Below are 21,785 nucleotides of genomic sequence, written 5' to 3'. Positions count from 1 at the left end.
CAGCATCCGGAATGTTCTAAGTCCAAATAGCATTGTACTGAGACTGCTCTAGGGACTTCTAACCTGGAAAGAAAGGTACTGCATAAAAAGCAGAGCTCATCTTAAGTCCTTTCTCACGTAAGTCAGCCATTTTCTTACAAAAATGTTTGAAAAAATATTATAGGTAACAGTAAATTACTTCTTAAAATAACCCATGGAAGCACCCGCACCTCAGCCAAAAGGAAAAATTCCAACAGCCAGGCATTTGGAGGGTCCATAACATTCCCACAGACATCCCTGGGTAAACTTATACTTTCTACGCTCGAAGTTTGAATGTAAAGGTTTTCTCAGCATGCCCCCTTCCTGTCTGTCATTTCCAGCACTGCATACATTGTTACGAGTTCCACCTTCCAACAAGGACCTTCTTGTTTATAACAGCAGTGTGGAAGACCCTACCTGTTACAAAGCACCATTCTAGCGATGACCACTTGGAAATTACAATTTTTAAAAGTGCCAATGAAAAAGCAAATCGAATTTTTCAGAGGTGAGTGCATAGCACCATGAACCACGCAGACCTTCAGTGGAAACTAATCTCAAACACCCTGGAAGATTAATCCATTTTTAATGAAGCTCAAAGCAATGATGCTGATACAAGTGTATGAGCTCCACATGTGCACATTAATTCTAAATGCACTTTTGGTTTTGTTTGGGAAGCAATTTCTACTTTCAAACTTTGGAAAATATATCAGGACCCAAGGAGATATTTGCATTTAAATTATAGTACATGCTTTTCATATCAATTACTCTGGGACGGGGAGGAAGGATTAAAAACAAAACACACAAAAAAAGACAGTCCTGATGAGATGACCAAAATAAAATTGACACAATATTATTTATATACAGTTTGCTTTCAACACTCATGGAGCAAAAGACAAAAAATGCTTTCAAGACAGAAAGTTTACTTTGATCACACAGAAAATGTGCTGTGGAAACAGGATGTGCTTTCAACCCATTTCCAGAACTCTATCTCCTTTTAACAAAAGATTCCCATGGACTGAGTAAGCAGTGTTGGCTACACCCTGTTAAAAAGTACAGCCTTCCCTCCTCACCTTACTTCATCCCAAGAAGAACAGCTCCATAGGACAACCTAGATGCCCCACCTCAGAGCACCCTGCTTAGACCACTCTCTCCACCACCGTTGTTTCCCTACAGTCTTGCTCTCGTGCCAGGATCTTCACATTTGCTTCACCCTCTGTCTGGAGCCTTTTCCATCAGGTTTTGCATATCACGTCATTCAGGCCTCTGCTCAAACACCAGCTTCTCGGAAAGGCCTTTCTCAACTGCCCTACCTAAAGTATCCTCCCTACCATCAACTGACCCCTCAGTCTGCTTTATTGTATCTCCACAACCCTGTCACTACCCAGTTAGAGTGTTTATTTGGTAACTTGTTTATTTTCTGTCTGACCCCCAATACAATGGAGCTCCACAAGAGCAGAGACGTAGGGTTTTCACCACTGTTATCACCTATACCCTTTTCATCCTCCTTAAATGTCATGGGAGGAAGGATAAACGTTACAGTGGATAGAAGGATAAAACATGGGTGAAAGCACACAGAGAGAACAGATGGATTCCCTGTTCTAGTGGCTACTTTTCCATAAATATATCTTTAAAAATATAAAATTGCCAACTTCCCTCAACTCTACCTTACTTCTGTCCTTCCCTTCAAAGCTAAGCTCTCTTAATAACAGTCTCCACTCACTTAAAACCTATTAACTCTTTTTTCTAATACTTTTATTTAGCAATGTGACTATAAAAGAAATGAATGACAACTGTAACAATATAGTATGTATCTTCCCAAAATCTTTATTTTGCTTATACAAATAAAAATACAAAGAGTTGCTTTTTAAAAGACCAGGCTATGCTTATTATACTATAACTTTTATTTTCTTACTTAATAATATGTTAAGGATATCTTCTGATCCCAAATATATAGATTTACTCCTTTCTTTTTAATAGCTGCATAATATTCCACAGCATGGATGTACTATATTTTATTCAACCCTCTTGATGTACATTCAGGTTGCTTCCAGATTTCCATATTATGACCATGTTGTAATAAACTCACTCGTACGTATGTCGTCTTCACATATGCACACTTTTATTTATGTTACATAAACTCCCTGTTCAGCCTTAAAATTGCTGCAATTAATCTTCTGCAGACTCTCCCAGCTCTAATCACACCACTATGGCAGATGTCACTACTTAAAACCCTGTCACTAACTCCTTCATTCCCTGGAGTTCTATAGGAAAAGCACACAAGTAGGAACAATAACCAAATAAGAACTAAATTTGATTATTTTAATAGTTACATAAAAAATCAGGTCCTTGCCCTCTGATAAAAGTGAAGTTAATGAATTCAGCTTAAGCTAGGGGGCCTCAAAGAAGCTGTCAGCAACTGTGACGGCTCTGGTTTTTACACAGCCTGCAAACTAATAAGTTAACCTGCTACAGTGTCATGGATGCTGGCAGAATATACAAGACTCGCGTCAGAGACAAAAGGCTGCACTGCATTAGCAAAGAGCATGAGCTTCATTTTAACGTCAGTTACCCTTGTCCCCAAGTCCCAAGAGACAACACAAAGCAAGCTAGGTAGATGCTGCTCACAGCTGAGAAAACTCAAGCTTAGGAAACCCCAATCTTTTATAATAGTCGGCAAGTAAAACACCTGAACTTTACCTAAAGGGGGACTACCTTTATCATACTGGCTAATAAAGAATACTTCCCTTTGCTCCAAAGGGAGATGTTCTCTCTATCTCCCAAGGTTTTCACTATATTAATATCCTTGAAAATACTGTATAGCCAGTGCCTCTTCTTGCAAGAGGTGCAGACAAACGAGAGACTCCGGTAGAATTGTCTCCTAGCAAAGGCTACCTACTCTCTTCCTCCAATTTTAAGATAGACAGTTTGGTGTTACAAAAGTTGACCTGACTTACCACCTCTCTGAAGAGTCAAGAATAAAGAAATAGAAACAAAGAGAGCTGAATTTACCACAAGAATGCAGACCCTGATCAGATGTGCTTTCTACCTTAGAGAAAGCAACAAGGACAAGAAGAAAACGCCTGCTATTTAGATTCAGGAAGCACAAGTTCCCCCTCAGGCCTATTACAATTAAGTGGTGGTCCCCAAAAGGACATGTTTGGGAAGGGGATCTTCGCAGATGTAATTAAGCTAAGATTTGGCCTCCAAAACCATGAGAATAAGTGTCTGTTGTGTTAAGCCACCCAGTTGTAGTCATTTGTGTGGCAGCCACATGAAAAAACTATGGCAGTCAGGATATCTCTGACCAACAACATGACTATCGTTGTTCCCATAGCCTGGGTTTCCAGGACTCAGGAATGTCCTGGAGGACTTCCTATCATTTTCGGATATACAAAGCCCAGAATGCCTCACTCACAGCCACATCTTCCCTCTAGTGTCCTGTTCTTTTCTGTTGTTCTCAGAGTCTTTTCAGGCACACATAGATGAATTTTAAACATTTTAAAACCAGCTGTTGGCATTTTTCCTTGATTTATCTAGAGCTGTCATTTGTTGGATCAGAATACCTTTCTTTCTTCTTTTGTAATCTTTGCTTTCAGTCCCAGATTTTTTTTTCTTTCTTTCTTTTTTTTTTGCCCTAATGTCTATCTTCAGATTCCCTTTCTCAATTACTTCCAGAAAGTGATATGAGACAAATGGGTCCCATGTCCTCTGAAACAAATCCTGTCCACCGTCCCTTGCCATAGAAGTAAACCATTCATCAGTTTCATCCCTAATCCATGTCTGAACTCAATGTATTGAGATGCTGTGTGACTCCCGTGAGATGTATTATCCTGTTGCCCATTTTTCTAAGAGTTCTATCACCATAAATTTCCCAAACATATTTCTTCATGGCATGAGCCAAACTTGACTTATCACAGCACCTTAAAAACTTTATTAATGACTGATGTATTTTATACTGACTTTTCCAGCCTCAGTATCAAATTTTACAAATCTTATACAACCTCTAGCAGCAGTCTCAGTCACCAAAGGCAGATTCTCCAATTTTTCTTATTATTGACTCCCTGCCTAAAGCTTCCAGGGCACTTTTCAATATTTTCTTGTGTTCTGGGCTCACTCTGTGCAGGAGGTGGGTGCAGGGAGAAAATCTTCTTTCCTAGTTCTATCTTTAAGAGCATTTAGCTATGCACACATTTTTTTCTTTTTCCCCTTCATCTGTGACCACTGTGGGCTCTAAAATCACACATTTTCTCAGAGAAAGTGCTTCTCTTTTCATTGTTTCTCAATCAATGCATCTTTCTCTGACATCTTTCACTTTTTTTTATGTCAGACCTAAGGCTGTTGTTTCCTTCTAAGTGTGCCATTATTCTACTGTCTCTGAAAAACCTGACTCTTGCACGCAACGTTCTAAGCATAGAGCTTTTAATTTTCCTCTTAATCCCTGGATTTGTAAAATTCTTGGACATTTTTATCTATCACAACCTTAGAAAATAACATCTTTGCTGTAGAATAAGCCTTCCATTTCCTCTTTACCTCTTTGTTAATGAAATCCTACCACCCCTCAATGATTAAAATTTTAATCTCAGTTCCTAAAGTCCACAAACCAGTGAATAGCCAGTTCAGAGTCAATATGAGAATATATGGAATCAGAGGACAGAGAAACTCCAGAAGTTTTGGATAGATCAGAACCAAAATCCCTTTTTGGCCTAGAACTTATTTAAACTAAGGTAAAGTGGTGCAATTTAGGAAAGTCTGCCTAGTACTGCCTACCCCTGCCTCATTTTGTCTACTACGCCAATGTTTAAAGGTGAACTATTAATATTTCACAGACTGGTGCTTGTTCATGCACAAGGTATTTAGTTGTTTTACAGCTTAAAGTCCTGATTTTTCATTCTAATTGAGAAAAAGGAAAAAAGAGAAAATAAACTTCAGTGTCAAAATATGTTCCACTCCCATATGCCTTTTTAAAAAGAGAGAAAAGGTTTATACACTGTTTCTGTGATGCCTCTTCCCAATACTCTACACATCAGCAGCACTTACAATGCCTAGTGCCTCAGCTGTGCCAAGAGCCCTGATCTTTTTAACTCGGATTTCAAATGTTCTTTCTTATATCTAACCCTATTTGGCCTCACTCACACTGGGCATCAGTATAATTTGGATCCATTGACAAACCTTTCCCTATTTTTACCTCCAAAACCCAAGGGTGAGAGTTTACCTAATAAAGAAACAGAGTAAAACCTATATAATTGCAAACTGAAAAAAAAAGGTTATTAAAGCAATGAATAGAGAATTGTGATGCAGAATAAAGAAAGGGACCTACTTCAGAGACTCAAGCAAAGTCATAGAAGGAAATAGTTAAACTGAGAAATGAAGGTCAGGATAGATCTATAAACTGAATCCATGTTTATCTCCTTTCTACTTTTACTAATATTTGCACAATATTTAAAAACATATTATAATAGCATATTTTTTCAGTTGTCTTGATCTTTTCCTCTTGGCAACTTAAATTATGCAGAATCACAAATGTAATTTATGAATAAATTCATTTTGTATGTAAATTTTGAGGGCTTCTAAATTATTAATTAATTTAATTACATGTTACTTACATTTAAACGCTATCTTAAAATCCCCAAATGCAATAGCTTTTAGTTAAAAGGCATGTGCTTCACTGTCTGAGCAGCCTTTGTTAAGTAGGCATAATACATCAAAGCATCATTCTCTCCTGAATTATAAAGGCTGGGATTTAATATTACTTAAGAGATTGAAAATATTTATTAAATATGCATTAGCAAAATCAATATTAGAAATTCTGTAGGTCTTTGCTATGAAAAAGAAAAGGACAGATTCACAAATAAGTAAAAATATTATGTCTCACATTTGGCTGGATAGATTATGGTATTTAAAAGCCCAAACAACATATTTCTTTAAATTAAAAAAATTTTAACAAGTAAAAGGTTTTCCTGGTGAGTGCTAATTAGAATACTAATTGTGTAAAAGAATCATAAAGAATAAAAATGTAGGTAAATTCTATGCAAGAGAGTAGAAAATAAATTTTCTCTGTCAGAAGTTTCATTCAGATCTCAAGGAGTTGGTAGCTGAAGCTTGGCAGCTTATTCTATTTATCCCTATCAGTCTACTTGGTACCAATTAAACAATACATTTCCATCAATTAGCTAATTCCAACAACAGGATAAATTACTAGTCAAAGTGATTCTTTTAAATGTACCCCTCTTTGTTTAGAAGTGCAACGGGAACAAAATAAAATAGAGAAAAGAAAGGGAACATATGTCCATCCAAGACTAGTACACAAATATTGATAGCAGCTTTCTTTATAATAGCCGAAGAGTAAAGACATCCCAGATGATCAACAACAGGTGAGAAGATACATAAATTATGGCATATCCATAGAATGGAATACTATTAGAGCCACAAAAAGGAATCACCTATTGATACATTCAGCAGCTTGAATGAATCTCAAAATAAGTATACTACTGAGTAAAAGAATACAGACCAAAAAACTAGTACATACCGGATGATGCCATTTTTATATAATCTAGAAGATGCACACTAATCTATAATGAGAAAAGACAAAAAGCAAATCAATGATTGTCTGATGGGTGGGAGCAAATGTGGGAGTATGAGGATTGAGGAAGGTAGGAAGAGGGATTGATTGCAAGGTCATGAGAAATCTTTGGGAATGATGGGTATATTGATTATCTTGATTGTAGTGATGGTTTTATTGATGTATACATGTCAAAACTCACCAAATTGCACACTTTAAATATGTGTAGATTTCCTCAGCCATAAGAAAAGAAGATTTGACTTTGGGTAGAGGGAACACAATGCAATATATAGATGATGTATCATAGAAATGTAAACTTGAAACCTATACAATTTTATTAACCAATGTCACCCCAATAAATTTAATTAAAAATAAAAGTTAAAATTATGTATAGTTACTGTACTTTAGTTATTTTCAATAGAGCTATAAAACAAGAAAAATTATGAGTAATAACTTGTGAATAGTATTACAATGGGTTGAATTGAGATGAGTAGAGTCAGACACATATGTCTAAGCTTTTAGACAATAAACTTTCTGGGGTACAATTTAAGTACTAGAAAGAAGAATTGTAATAACTAAGGAAAAAGGTACATAAAAAAGTAAAAACTCTGAATTGTATATTTTTTAAATATCATCTGTATACTTCAAAGTATTTACAGGTATTCATTAGTTTAAAAAATACTTTAATCCAAGATGTTCTCTGATAGATGTCTGTTGAGACCTGTTTAATAGAAAGATAAGATGAGACTTCCAGCCAAGGTGGAGGCATAGAAAGACATGCTGCATCTTTCTCCACAACTAAGAAGGAATACAACTACCTCAAAACTAGAAACAACCAGAAATTCCAGAAAATCAAACTGCATGGAAGTCCAGCAAACAAAGATGTAAAGTACTCATTCAGACAGGTAGGAGGGGTGGAGCTGGGGTGGAGAGGACTTGGTGTGGTGGTGGCGGCAGCGGCGGTGGTAGCAGGCCAGCAGAAAGCACAGACACATGTTTTAAAACGTCAGGAGACACACATGGGGAGCATTCCCAGCTCCTCACGAGACCACGCAGCTCACTCCCAGCACCGTGAAAAATCAAGCCTTATGCTTCTGACTGTGCAAACCAGTGAGGGTTGGGGCAGAGGAAGAAATTGCTGGTGTCTCAGCAGAGGCCATTTATTTAAAGGGCCTCCCAGGTCCCAGAAAGTCTGCAGACCCACCCACTCTGTGAACAATGACCAGGGCAACAGCTAGAGGGGCGCCAGTCTCATACAGAAGTGGGAGAAGTGCATGGAAAGGGGCGAGTGTTGGGCAAGCGGCGTTGTTCCCTCTCAGATCCCTCCCCCATATACAGTGCCACAACGTGGTGAAACAGGTCACCCCATACTAACAAATCCCTAAGGCTCCACCCTTTACAATGTAACAGGAGTGACAGCTCTACCTAAGACACAGAAGCAAACAAACACAGGAGCCTGTCAGAATGAGGAGACAGAGAAGTATGACCCAAAAGAGGGAACAAATCAGGATTCCAGTGGGAGAACTAAGTGACAAGGAGATAGCTAGCCTAACAGATGAGGAGATAGACAACCTAACAGACACAAAATTTAAAACACTGGTGATAAAGATGTTCACAGACTTGAGAGATATGCTTGAGTATGGCAAACGCATAAGAGAAGAAGTGAAGGCTATGCTAAGTGAAACGAAGGAAAATCCATACAAAACCAATGATGAAGGGAAGAAAACCAGGGTTCAAATCAATGATTTGGAACATAAGGAAGAAAAAAACAGTCGACCAGTACAGAATGAGGAAACATGAATTGAAAAAAATGAGGAGAAGCTTGGGACCTCTGGGACAACTTTAAACATGCCAACATCTGAATCATGGAGGTGCCAGAAGGAGAAGAGGAAGATCATGAAATTGAAAACTTATGTGAAAAAATAATAGAGGAAAGCTTCCCAAATTTTGTGAAGAAAATAGTCATACAAGTCCAGGCAGCACGAAGTCCCAGGCAAGCTGGACCAGAGGGGACCACACCAAGGCACAACATGATTAAAATGCCAAAGGTGAAAGATAAAGAGAGAATCCTAAAAGCAGCAAGAGAGAAGTGGAGAGTTGCCTACAAAGGGGTGCCTATAAGACTATCAGTTGATTTCTCAAAAGACACTTTGCAGGCAAGAAGAGACTGGCAAGCAGTATTCAATGTAATGAAAAGCAACCTATAACCAAGATTGCTCTATCCAACAAAGTTATCATTTAAAATGGAAGGGAATATAAGTGCTTCCCAGGCAAGGTAAAGCTAAGAGAGTTCATCATCACCAAGCCATTATTATATGAAATGTCAAAGGGACTTACTTAAGAAAAAGAAGATCAAAAGTATGAACACTAAAATGACAACAAACTCACAACTATTAACAACTGAGTCTAAAAAATAAAAACAAAATCCAACTGAGCAAACCAGAATAGGAACAGAATCATAGGTATGGGAATCACTTGGAGGGTTATCAGCTGGGAGGGGGGAAGGTGGAGAAATGGGGAAATGGTGCAGGGATTAAGAAGCATAACCAGTTGGTACAAAATAGACAGGGGGAAGTTAAGAATAGTATAGGAAAGAGTGAAACCAAATAATTTATAGGCATGACCCATGGACATGAACTAAGGGGTGTGGGATTGCTGGAGGGAAGGGGGGTACTGGGAAGAGGGGAGAAAAGGGGAAAAATTTGGGACTACTGTAACAACATAATCAATAAAATATACTTAAAAAAAGAAAGATAAGGCAAATGTGCAATGTAGATATTAGTCATTTATTTCTGATTTGCATGGTTTACTTTCAATGAGGACTTGAGGAAGATAAATGTCAATTATTGAAAAAGATATATAGGTATGTACATCTTGAAGGTAATTGAGAATTTATTCTCTTAATTTTTAAAAATTACCTACCACTTTTAAAACTATGAGATTATAGTATTTTATATTACTATTTTCCCTGTGCCTGTCTAAATTATCCCAAATTCCATCTTAATAACCTCTTAAATATTTATATTCATGGATAAGTTTGGCATGTGGTGAGTGCAAGATTAAATAAATGTAATACAAGAACACTTTCTAGAATTTAATATCCTATCATTATACAGCCTCAAATAGTACAGGCTCTTTGCTGGCATGACATTCTGGGACAAATCAAGTGTTCCTCCAAATAGATTCAAAGCTATTTCTTAGAAGGAAATTAATCATGTTCACCACTCACCCTGCAGACCTTGCTTTGCAGAGATAAATTCTTCCAGGTAAGAATGATAATTGCTAAATGGAATGTGCTCTAATTATTTAGTCTACAAATATATGGGTCTTCTTCAATAGGCACCTCAGAACACCAGTGCTCCCAGATCACCTCAGAAATATGAACCTTTATTGTATAATACCAGCTCCTGTTCAAAGTCAGAAATATTCAAAGAAAAATTAATAAAGGGCTATCCTTCTGTTTCTCTAGAAATATTTTCATACCAGGTAGATTACTATTAAATTCTACACATGAGAATCTCTAAAGATTGCTACTCACAAGAAACATCTTCAACGTTACATTTTAATGTTATACTTTCAGTTTTTATCTGAGTAATACAAGAAATGCCTATGTGAAAGACTGAATTTTCTCTAATACTATCCTAAAAATATTTATATGGTTCACTATATTTTAAAAATATTAAATTTACTGTCCCTCAAAAAGAACCCACTTCTTTTAAAGTTTACTATAAGGGGGAAAGTTTGTGTCTAGAAGAAAAATGGAAGCTATCATGGTGTTCTTTCTTCCTTGCCTGATAGACCTCTCCCCATCCCTGGCACCTCCTCATATCTCAGGTTCCACCTTGATAGGACCCACTTGACTGGGAACCTAGAACATGTTTTAGATCCTTCACTCCTCAAAATACCACCTATGGACAGTTCTAAAGCCCCTTTTTCCCTTGCCTCATATTTTTCTTCCTCTCATGTTCTTCATGAGTCACCTCAGAAAGTAGGCAGCACCAACAAATGAGGGGAAGTAATTTAAATATATATTTAAAATTAAAAATAAAAATAGACAATGCTGAATAAAGCTATTCCTGTTGAGAACTTCTGTGGTATACTCAAAGAGTCATGATTTATTAAAAGTCAATATTCGGGTTAAAATCCTGAAACAAATACTACACATTGTATTGCTACCTACCAAGAATAAGAAACCTTTTGCACCTAAATTTGTATCCCTTTAATATGCTTCCCAAAAAGTTGTCCCATTCAGAAAACTGCAACAGAAAACTGGAAGGAGAAAAAAGGCTAAAACAATTGACTGAATATTCTAACAATATTGATTCTTTTTGGTTAGTGGAAGTAAATTAGTGACTGAATCTGCTACTGATATATTTTTAAATAGAAAGTCTGCTTTTTAAATTTTCTACTAAATAAATATTGAATGAAATTTTTGTTTATTTTTTATTGTTATTCTATTACAGTTGTCCCACCCAACCAACCCCTCCCCTCTCCCTACTCCCACAGTCAATTCCCACACCATTGTCGATGTCTTTGGGTCTGAATGACATTTTTAGATATCACTTTTAAAAACCATCAAATTACTAGCCTGCCCCCAAACCTCAAATATCTCTTGTCCATCCTTGCTTGACACATATTCGAATACCCAACCTTCAGATCTGGATAAGGCTGGGGAATTCTTCTCTGATCTTGATTATTTCTTTCCTTGTACTTGTGTGTAGTGTTTCTGTTCACTAATCAGCTGATAGCCTTATCAGAGCTCCTTTGTATGTTACTAGCTGTTTCTTCTTTGCTGCCTTTAAGATTTTTGTCTTTAAATTTTGCCTTTTTAATTATGATCTGTCTTGGAATGGGCCTCTTTGGGTTTATCTTTATTGGAACCCTCTGTGCTTCCTGGATTTGCATTTCTTTTTCTCTCACAAAGTTAGGGAAATTTTCTGTCATTACTTTTTCAAACAGGTTTTCTATCCTTTGTTCCACTTCTTCTCCTTCTGGCATCCCTATGATATGGATATTATTACATTTCATGTTGTCCTGCAGCTCCCTAAAACACTCTTTGTTCTTTTTGAGTCTTTTTTCATTTTGTTGCTCTGTCTGGAAATTTTTATTCTACCTTATCCTCCAGATCACTGATTTGATCCTCTGCTTCACCTAGCCTGATTTTAATTCCTTCTCCTGTGTTCTTCATTTCAGAAATTATATTCTTCATTTCTTCCTGGCTCTTATTGATAGTTTCTATATCCTTTTTCATGCTGGTGTAGTTCTCATTAAGTTCCTTGTAGCTTCCTTGAAGTTCCTTGTAGGTCTCACTGAGCTCATTGAATATCTTTATAACCACTTTTTTTTTTTTAACTCGGTGTCTGATAGTTTGCTTGCCTCTATTTCATTTAGCACTCTTTTTGGAGATTCCTCCTTACCTTTTGATGGGGAGTTGTTTCTTTGTCTCCCCACTTTAAGTGACTTCTTGTTTGCTTCTGCTCTTAGATTGATCTGCTGTGACCGTGTCTTAATGGTGTGATCTTCTGCGGTAGGAGACCTGTGGGATTCAGTGGTGCAGTCTCCTTGATCTCCAGAACTTGATGCTCTTGGGATGCCTTTTCTGCCATTTATATGGGCTTTCTAGTTGTAACTGGGTTTTGGTTGTTGTTGAGTCATTCTTTGGTGGATCCTTCCTTCTGGCTGGCTTACTGAGAGTCACTTGTATACTGTTATACAGCTGCTGCCATCACAAAACCAAACAGCCCAGGACACAAACCCATACCCACAAAAATAACCTCCACCCACAATCACAATATCAACAACAAATGAGCCAATATTAATGGAGGTGTAAAGAGATTAAGACTATTATAAGAAATGAAAAACAAATGTAAGATGACTAACTGAAAGAAAAATGATTTTGAGAGGGTAGAGGGAGGAGCAATAATAAAAGTAGGAAATAGAGACAAGGCAAAGAAAGAAAGTAAAATAAAAAGGGAGGGAAGAAGGCAGAATGGAATAAGAGAAGGGAAGTGTGTAGTATTAGATTTAAACAGAAGTTTAAAAAAATAAATAAATAATATAAAATATATAGTGAAAGAGAGAAAAAAAGAACCAAATTGGAGAAAAAGATCCACCACAGCACTATCAACAACAAATGAGCAGAGATTAATATAAGTGGGATGGAAATAAAAGGAAAAAAGAAAAGCTTGAGAGATGTCTAGAAGATAGAGAAGTGATTTTGAGAGGACAGAGAGTGAAGAAATACCGAGAGTGAGGAATGAAAATCAGGCTAAGACAGGGAATAATTATGCTTTAAAGTGAAAAAAAGAAAGAGTCGGAGGAAGAAAAAATAGAGTAGGAGGGGGCATGATAAAATTTGAGATTTGAAATACAAAAATAGTGATGATATAGAAATAAAATTGAAGAAATGCAACAATAAACACCATATGCACAACCAATGAGCAAAGATTGATAAAGGTACAGAGAAAAAAAGGGTATTTTAAGAATGCAATTCATGAAGAAGACTGTGGTGGAATTCATCTCAGTAGAATCTAGTGTTTACCACTGTTATATCTTTCTGGGTCTTTCCCTGGTGATGTCAGATGGTGTCCCAATCTGGCCCTAGGCAGCCTGTTTGAGACTACCAGTGATCCACAACCTGTGGCTGTCTCCTTTAGTTATTAATCTAGTCAATCTGTAATCAGCAGTTAGGCTTAATAACTGCAGGGTTTGACAGAGTAATTCCTGAAGGTGGGGCTCTTACTTCCCCTCAGGCTGGTGTTATGTGGAGGGGACTGTTCTGCCTGAGCAAGATGGCTCCTGCAGTGTGGGGAATGACTCAACACAGGGATTCTGTTCCCTCAGTTCTCTTCCCAAAGCCACCAACCCCAGACTCTCCTGAAGTGGCTCTAGTCCACTCTGCCTCCGCCTTGCAAGACCCCAGGGTAAGTGGCTGCAAATGAAATCTATGCATTGGCTCTTTAAGAGGCTCTCTGCGACTCCATTCATCTCTTCCTAGCAGACAAAAACCCCACCACTTTTTACAGCTGGATGATATCTGGGTTCCTTTCTGGCTCTGGTGCTGTAGGCTGGGAAGACCAGTTTGGGATTTATACCCCGCATTTCTCAAGGAGAAGCCCCCAGCCACTTAAATTTCCCTCCAGCACTTCAGCTGCCACCTGTGGGAGCCCAGCCAACCCTCTCATATCTCCTCCACATTCCATTCCAGTCCTGTTATGTTGAAGTGGTTTCTTCTGTCTGTTCATGGTTGTAAGACTTCTCTCCAGCTAGTGTTCAGTTGGTTATTCTGGCTGATTTCTCTACAATTTAGTTGTATTTCCAGATTGGTCCTGGGAAGAAGTCAGTGTAGCTTCCACTTACTCTTCTGCTGTCTTGGATTTCCTCAACCCCAAGCATTTTAAATGTGTACTATACCATCTAGTCAAGCTTCTGTCCAAAAAGACTCATCAGTATACGTACACACACACACACACACACACACACACATCATTTCCTTTTTTAATGAAAAGAATAATAGAGAGAGAAAAGACAGTGAAGTAGAATGGACTCTGAAATAGGAGAAAAATTGGTTCTTGTCCTGGTTCTGCCACTATGAAGTCATTGAAACTATGAGTGCCAATGTCCCCTCCTACATAACAAAAGACTTAGATTAAATAATCTTTAAGATCCTTTGAAAGTTAATAATCTATAATCAGTATATAATGACAGTGCCTAAGAAAAGAACAGATGGAAAAGAGGAAAAGGGGCAAAGAGCAGGACAAGTACCTGGCCTTCATAACCTGAGCTCTTGACTGACCTCTGACTTTCAGCCACTCTCTGTGGTTAAACCCAAAGCAAAGGTTCATTCAGGACCAGCAAGTGCCCTTAGAGCACCCACCAGGATCAGCAGTCATTTATTTGTTTAAATTCAAGCTTTAACTCTAAGGATTTATTTTGATTTTTTACTATCTTAGCCATGCATTCAAATTATATCTTTTAATATTTTATCCACTGCTTACAACTTTTATTTCTTCTCCATGCTCCTCCAATACGCCTTTAAGGACTGCAGCGAGGGTGTCTTCATTCACACCAGATCCGATGGCAAGCTCTACAACCTGGCCCGTCTACGAGCCAAGACCAAAGTCAAAGAGGTGCTCATCCGTGAGATGCTCTTCGCCGACGACGCAGCTTTGACATCACACTCCGAAGAGGGACTCCAGCAGCTAGTCACTTGCCTTTCCCACGCATGCAAGGAGTTCGGACTAGCCATCAGCCTGACGAAGACGAATGTTATGGCTCAAGGCACGGGGACTCCCCCATGCATCACCATCGACGGATACACCCTGGAGGTTGTCAACGACTTCACTTACCTCGGGTCCACCATCTCGAGCTCTCTGTCAGTCGACTTGGAGGTCAACCGGAGAATCGCCAGGGCAGCCACAGTTATGGCCAGACTGAACCGGCAAGCGTGGAACAATTCCAGCCTCACTGAGAAAACCAGACTGCGCATCTACCAAGCCTGCGTACTCAGCACTCTCCTCTATGGCAGCGAGACGTGGACCACCTACGCAAGGCACGAAAGGAAACTCAACAGCTTCCACATGAGGTTCCTGCGACGCGTCCTGCATGTCGCCTGGCAGGATAAGGTCCCCAACACCGAGGTGCTGAAGCGAGCCAATATGAGCAGTTTGCATGCAGTTCTTAGCGAGAGACGCCTCAGGTGGCTCAGCCATGTCAAAAGAATGGATGCAGGCCGTATTCCCAAAGACCTCCTCTACGGCGAGCTAGCAGAAGGCCAGAGGATGACAGGGCGCCCAAAACTGCGGTTCAAAGACATCTGCAAAAAGGACATGACACAATGCTCCATCAATCTCAACACATGGGAAGTTCAAGCAGACGACCGCCTAGCCTGGAGGCTCGCGGTCAGGCAAGGTACGTCACGTGCAGAGGCTGCGCGCAACGAGGAGGCGGTCCAGAAAAGATCGAGGCGGAAGCAGCGTCAACAGCAGCAACAACGGCCATCTGCCTTCACCTGTACCAAGTGCGGCAGGGATTGTCACTCCCGAATCGGACTGCACAGCCATTCTCGGCGGTGCAGATAGACTCTCAAGAAGCTACGCCATCGTCTCTCGAGACGGACGGCTGCCGACGACAACAACGACGACAACTTTTATAGTTAGAGTTTTCAGGTTATTTCATATACTGCCAGAATTAGAAGTCTTCTTCACTTTTTAAAAACATTTATTCACTAATTATAGATAATAAAACCATAGAAAGTAAGAGTATGGACAGCATCCAAGTCAATGTATCCCTGTAGTACAGTATCTCAGACATCAAGATTGGAATAAATAATTGTCCAAAGTCAAAGGATGAATCTGAGCACTTCTACACTGGCACTTAAGTTCATATAGATTTAGTACTCATTACTATTTAATATCTTTCTGAGATACTTAATCTAAGTTGCAGTGATAATTCAGAAAATAACCAATCAGATTTTTTATCAAAAATGACACATAAAATTTAATTTTAACAAAATAAAATTAATTTGCTCATCTGAGCACAAGTAAGACTTCAACGCTGTTATCCCTCAAGGGTGGGGACCAAATCCTTGACCAGATAACCCTTCTCACTCCAGGTTCCTGAGGGAGCTACTACATAAATTCATGACTCATGGAAAACGTAATTGCCACTGTCTTGTTAGCTAGGCACACAGAGCTTCCAGCACAGAGATCTCTGATAAATCTCAACTGCAGTATTTGGCTTAGACCTTGAACCAAAGCAGGAACTCTCTACCCCTATTAAATCTTAATTTTATCATCAACTTTATCCTGAAGCAATGAGAATTCCCAAGCACTTAAGTGCTTTTGTGAGAGGGAAAAAATGTAAGACTATTAGTCCCAAAGGTGTCCATGGTTCATCTTTCATATCCTCAGGATGAATGCAGCAGGAAGAGAAGGGAGGGCTGAACAGGGGGTCATTCCCTTTCAATATTGCAAATCTGGCTGACCCCTGACTGAGACAGCCTAACCAGAGTCCTAAAATCTGATTAGATCAGTACCTCTGGAGAAATTGGAGGTTTGGAGAAATTGAAAAAAAACTTGTAGAGGAAGCACCTGCTACCATTCACATATCCAAATAAAAGAAATCTATTGTCCTGACATCAGATAAAACATGCCATAGTGTTAACTGTATACATATATTGTTTTAAATATATATAAACACTGCATATATAGAGATTGTGTGTGTGTGCATATATGAAAAGTTTTCTGACAAGGGCAACATTTTGGTAAATGGATTGATTCCTAAAATAATAAGAATTTGTATGTACATATCTCAAGCAAGTATTGAACAGGAAGCATTACAGTCCTATGTCCATGTAAACAAAACATCATTGCAGATGAAAGTATAAAATGGCTTCATTATACAGACTGGATAGAACATGAGACTCACTAAGATATTACATGTAAGCCACTTAGATTTTCCGTTAAAGAAGTATAACATTGAAATAAATAATATAAAAAATAACAAGATGAAAAATAATTAGAAATTTGAGATGAGATTGCCAGATGAAAAAAAAAAGTGCATTTTCAAACAAACAATCTCATGCCTAGTTGTTAAAATGAGTGTATGATATAGCACTTTGGAAATGTCTGTAACCAAATGAAATTCTATTTATAGGTAGTCAAGTTCATGTGCATGCATGTATTTTAATATTTTAGAATAGCACCAGAAATAAAAATACTGAAATTATTCTATGAAATAGATGTTAAAACTTAACTTTGTAATAAGCTATTAATTCATGAACTGACAATTTCAATTTATTTAGAAAAAGAGTAACAATAATATTTACTACTGATTAATACCTCATCTGTCCTAAGCCCTTCACATACATTTTCAAAATAGCTCTATTTGGTGGACAATCTCATCCACATTTTATAGAAGAGGAAGCAGAGGGTCAGAGAAGTAATTAGTGCAGCATCTTTGGTTGGAGCTGGGATTTGAGCCAGTCTTCGTCATCACACTCATGTGACAAGTGTAGCTTCATCATCAATCATCTACAATACCGTTTCATGGAGACACAGTGTTTCTCCTGAAGCACCTTGTTGGGAAAGGTGATGCTATTATTGAGCAGGCAATGTTCCAGCTGCCCCACCTGACACCAATCCAAACAGCCTTCAGAAAACATTGAACCCCACTGCTCTGCACACCCCATTCTGATCTGGAGAATTCCCAACCCCCAGGCCTGATCTGACAGCCAGAGGTGGCTGTGACTCTTCTGCCCCACCCCACTTCATCCATTTGTTCACTGAACACACATTTGTGAACTTACGTGTGTGCCAGGAACTGCTAAGTAAGGAAACTTTTTTAAAAAATAAGACAGGCCCTTGAAACATTGCTACACTCAGACCAGGAATCACAAACTCAAGTGCCTTTGAAGTCATGGGGGACGATATAAATCACTGAAGCAAGCCAGATGTAAGCAGTACAGGGTGTTGAAACATGGGGTGGTGAGGCAACCCAGAAATATAAAGTCCCGTGGGAAGGTGCTACCATCCTCAGGCTGAGAGCAAAGGAAAATGTATTATTGCTAGAGCCCTAGAGCCTGGGTCTGGGGATGGGAGCTGGACTGCAGTTCAGGGACACCAACAGAAGCTAGAATTACAAAGGAGACACACACTGGCTTTTCCGGTCCCCACTTCCTCCATCTTCCCTCAGCTTCCACCCATGGGCCTAACGGGAAGCCAAAGAATAAGGAAGACTGAGAAATGCAGTGAGGATGGGGCAGCCCCATGACACTGAGGAGGGCAGGAAATGGGTAGGACTGCACACAGACCATACAATACAATTTCCTTGCTGTGGGACTCTTGATCCCCAGACCACTTCTCCTGCCAGGGGATCAATATCCCTACCTACATCCCCATGCCCTGCTTGTACTGCCTTTGTTTGCTGCAGGTGTTACAGCTTAATGACGCCCTGTCCCACCATAAACCCCTCCCTTGCTTGACATGCTTAACTCCAAGGAACTCACATGGCTCCAAACCTTGTTTCCACCTTCTCATCTACTCCCAGGAGGCTCTCCTTCTCTGTAAGCCATGCCTATGAGTTTCTCAATTAAGATTTAAATTGTACATGGCGATTGTCACAGCTCCATGTTAGTTGTCAGCATGCTGTCGGTAGGCATTGCTCAGAGACAGACATTTGAGTAGTAGTCATTAGTAACTAAAATAAAAACTAATGCTCCCTCTCTTTCACTAGGGCATAGTAGGGGAAAACTGGCAAAATACAATCATTTGGGTTTAATGAATAACTTATTTACTTTTGAAACTGGATTAGAATCTGGACTGTGATAAATTTACTAATTACACATTAAAATAAGATCTATTCACTCCTTTAAAATTGTTCCAAACTGCTTAGCACAATTTCCAGCTGAACTTTAACCTTTGATCTTACATTGAATAGCACTGATGGATCTTCCAAGCAAGAAATGTTGCATTAATTATTTTACATTAATAAAATACAGAAGCAAGAAGGAGAATGTGGACATTATTTTTTTCAGTCTATTAAATCAGAAATCAAAAGCCTATTAGCAAGTATTTTTAAATTTCACACATGAGTCTTATATCATCCAATATCTTTTTACATGTTTTTTATAATATTTTTTCCATTATCATTTATATATCCCCTCCCCCCAGCAATCATCACACTTTTGTCCATGTCCATGGGTCCTTTTTCTTTTTTGTTCAATCCCTCTACCCTCTACCTTCACCCCCTTAGCTGTCATCCCGCTCTCCATCTATGAGTTTGTCTCTATTTTGCTTATTAGTTCAGTTTGTTCATTAGATTCCACATATGAGTGAAATCATATAGTATTTGTCCTTCTCTGACTGACTTATTTCACTTAGCATATTGTTCTCTGGGTCTATTCATACTGTCACAAAAGCTAAAACTTTCTTATTTTTTATGGCCTAGTGGGAATATATCCAAAGGAATCCCAAACACTAATTTAAAAGAACATAAGCACCCCTGTGGTCATTGCAGCATTATTTACAATTGCCAAGATAAATAAGCAGCCCAAGTATCCATCAGTAGATGATTGGATAAAACAACTATGGACGTTTATACAAGGTAATACTACTCGGCCAATGTCTTCTTATAAGAAAAACAAAACCTGCTTAGTGTTTTTTTTTTCCTTAACTTAAAGAATATCAAAATCAGTTCCTTCCTAAATTGTCCCTCTAAGGGAATATCACTTCCTAACAATATCACTTCCAGCACAGACCACTTCTTCAACCTCCAGTTCAACAGCTTTCCAATTTTTAATTACTTTGGGATTTACTGAAATAAAAACTCCTTCACAGGTGCACTGGACTTATGCCTAGTAGCAAAAGAACTTGGACAGGAGTCATTAGAGTGCCTAGAGCATCAATGAAATTAACTCATTGACAATTGAGAGAAACTGAAATTAAGGCAGTTACCTACAAATACAAGAAATTAGTATCGGGTGACTTCTTGCATCTACAGGTCTTACTTGATGCTTTTGGAAGATTATTCTTGGAAGATATTGATTCGATGAGATTTGGATTCCTTAATAAAGTCATGATTATGGTATGTGGAACTCCAATGATATAGTTACAAACTAAATGTAAGTTCCCTTGGTATCACACAGATTTTAGTATATAATAGTTTAATTAGATAACAGTAAAAATGCTTCATTTAGTTCTAATAAAGGCAAACCCACTGGGTGTACTGATGTCTCTCCCCAAGTCATGCATCCTCCTAACACTTTTGCAGCCCCTCTCACGAATTAGGTTTTCTCAGGGAGGAGACTCATTATACCTCATCATGGGCCCTACCTGTGGGGAAGACATGCACCCTACTGTCTGACTCATCCAAGGGAGCATTGTTTAAAGTGTATTCCATAGAACTCTGGTGCCTCAGGATAATAACAGGTATTTTACTTACACCCATGCACACACACATAATTTCAGGAAATGCTGGATGATGTAAAGTTAAATAGGATTGCTTTTTTCTTGCAGGACTTCTCAGAGAATTTAATATGCTAATATTTACTGTGAACCTCCATACAGCCCTATTGATAAGATTTGTGTGACCTTTCTGTCACAAAGCATCTTTTAGGGCTAACATACTATGGAAACATTTCAGCAACTGCTTGTCTGAAGCCTTCCTTCTCCAGGAAGATCCATAACATAGGATAAAGAAGCTCCCACAAATATAATGAAACCAGCCAGGAGGCACAGCAAGTAAACAAAAGCAGGAAAGCATGATCAGGGCTGAAAGTAAATGGGGACAAATTAGCAATATTGATAAAGAGCAAGCACTTATTTAGTCCCTCCTACACTCTTGGTATTTTGTGTGTTATCTTAATTGATATTTTCAACAACACTTTGATGTAAATCTTATCTCCATTTTAAAGACAAGAAAATGAGCTAGAAAGGTTAAGTGGATTGCCTGAGATAGGACCGCTTGCATGCGGTAGACCTGGAAATCAAAACTACTGTACATGTCTTGGCTCCAGTAGGCCTTCTCCTTGCTACAGTATCTGCCAGAGAAAGAACAGAAGGTGGAATAAAGTAGTAGGTGGTGGGAAAGAAGCAAAAGCAAGATCACTGCCCCAGAGGTGTCTGCTGCCTTGAGGAAAATTTGATTTCTCAAAAACAAATGTAAATTGGTTATGGCTAGGCTGCTTTCAGGCCTGCCCTTGAGAAAGCTGCCCCTCTTTGGCTGCAAGGACATGTGCTGAGGTCATGAGGCCTCTTCACCACAGATATAGGCCAAGTGATGCTCTGGTCAGACCTGACATCTGTCATCCTCCAAGGATGCAGCTGGCTGGAGCAGTCCAGTGACTCTTCTCAGCTCGCAAGAGCCAATTTATTTTTGCTGTTTATTTTATAGTCTCATCCAAGAGAGGAGGGAAGGGAGAGAGAGAGAAACATGGATGTGAGAGAGAAAACACCAATAAGTTGCCCCCTGTACGTGCCCTGACTGGGGATCAAACCCGCAACCTAGGCACGTGCCATGACTGGGAATCAGATTGGTGAACTTTCCATGTATGGAATGACGCTACAACCATCTGAGCCACCAGCCAGGGTAAGTCAATTTTTTATATCTCTGTCCACCTCCACATTTGGTGCTGTCAGTTTGGTAGTCTAAAATCAGCTGTGGTGAGTGTATTTACACAATGGAATTTGGCAAACACTACAAAGGAGAG

The sequence above is a fragment of the Furipterus horrens genome, unplaced genomic scaffold (assembly GCF_987537825.1).
Source record: "Furipterus horrens unplaced genomic scaffold, mFurHor1.1.pri manual_scaffold_6, whole genome shotgun sequence".
Taxonomy (NCBI): Eukaryota; Metazoa; Chordata; class Mammalia; order Chiroptera; family Furipteridae; genus Furipterus; species Furipterus horrens.
This window is presented reverse-complemented; position numbering follows the sequence as displayed.